Raw genomic sequence first — 1,420 nt, 5'->3', positions numbered from 1 at the left:
ACACTATATTTACCAGAGGGACGAGCGGCATCTACTTTCAAAGCCGCCTCCACTTTTCCTCAGCCTTCCCACAGTAGATCACAGACCGCACGCTCGTTATCTCGTTTCTCATCCTCGTCCAGCCTGCAGTTCTGCCCACTGACAGCTGATCACAGAGGTGTGTGGTCACTGCAGGGTCTTGGTGTCTGCTGGGTCCTGATAACTGCCTCGTAAGTCAGCGACAGGTTCTCCAGTCTCTGATCAGGCTTCAGACACATGAAAACTCCCGTTTTGGTGTTTAACATTTAATCTACGTCCAGTCTTAATCTAGGATATCCCAAGAAAACAAGGTTTTACAACCCCGATTAAGACAAAGATGGGGCATTGTGTAAAATGTAAATAATATCAGAGCGCAGTGATGATGAATCACAATGTAACATATTGAACATATCAAAAGTTTAAACTAGGGATGCACGATATTATCGGCACGGTATCAGTATCGGCCGATATTAGCGATAAAGTTAAATATCGGACATTGGCCATTCCATCAAAATAATTCACCGATATAAAAGGTACAAATTTGCGCTGTTCGAGTGTTGTCAGTGTGTTAGAGAGAGTAAATGTCATGAATAAATTTGACATTAAACATAATCCAAGTTGAAGTGTTACATTATTTTCAGCCCCTTTCTGACATCTGCATTTGGTATCAGATCAAACTGACAAAGATCATGTAGAATAATGTATTCTAATTCCACAGCAGAGAAAGATATGTAGTCTCTGTAAGCAGGTCTAGGAGAAAAATATCGCTTTTGGTATGTTATCAAGTAAGTTTTAACATATTGACATATCAGATATGGGCCAAAAGTCCAATATCATGCATCCATAGTTTAACTGGGAAATTGTACCATTTTTGGAACAGATAATGGGATTTTCATTTGATGGCAGCAACACCTCTCAAACAAGTGGTACGCCGATGTCCCCCCGTCACTGATGGATTTGAATAGTAGATGTTTGTAGCTTTTGAGATGAGTGTTTTTCTAGACTGGAATTGAACAGTGAATGTAAGTAACCCTTAATGTTTTTTGTTGCACAATATTCAAGTGGGTAGAAGTTACACTGTGGAGAAGAACAGAGGGAGGCTTTGAGTTTGTTTTTTGTCAGAAGCGGCACAGGGTGATGAATCCTGGTGAGTGGCGGGAGCAATTTTACCAGGTGCAATGGTGGAGTCAAAGGGTGGCCAAAGGTGACCTTGGCCCCCTTAGATTAATCTTTTGCCACCCTGATCACTTAAGGAAACTATACTTTTAAGCGATATAAAAATTACAAAATATAATTTCCTGAAATGATCAGGTTAGCTGGCACACACACACACATATATATGTATATATATATACGTATATATATACACGTGTATATATATATATATATATATATATATATA

General features: G+C 39.2%; 1 protein-coding gene across 1 annotated transcript in view; it reads left to right on the top strand.

The window, feature by feature from the left end:
• Nucleotides 1-1,420, top strand: part of adamts15a (ADAM metallopeptidase with thrombospondin type 1 motif, 15a) — a 74,147-nt gene that overhangs the window by 72,019 nt on the left and 708 nt on the right. The window lies entirely within an intron of this gene.

The sequence above is a fragment of the Nematolebias whitei genome, chromosome 14 (assembly GCF_014905685.2).
Source record: "Nematolebias whitei isolate Nwh7 chromosome 14, NemWhi1, whole genome shotgun sequence".
NCBI lineage: Eukaryota > Metazoa > Chordata > Actinopteri > Cyprinodontiformes > Rivulidae > Nematolebias > Nematolebias whitei.
The sequence above is the reverse complement of the archived record's forward strand: the minus strand, read 5'-3'. Positions and strand labels throughout refer to the sequence as shown.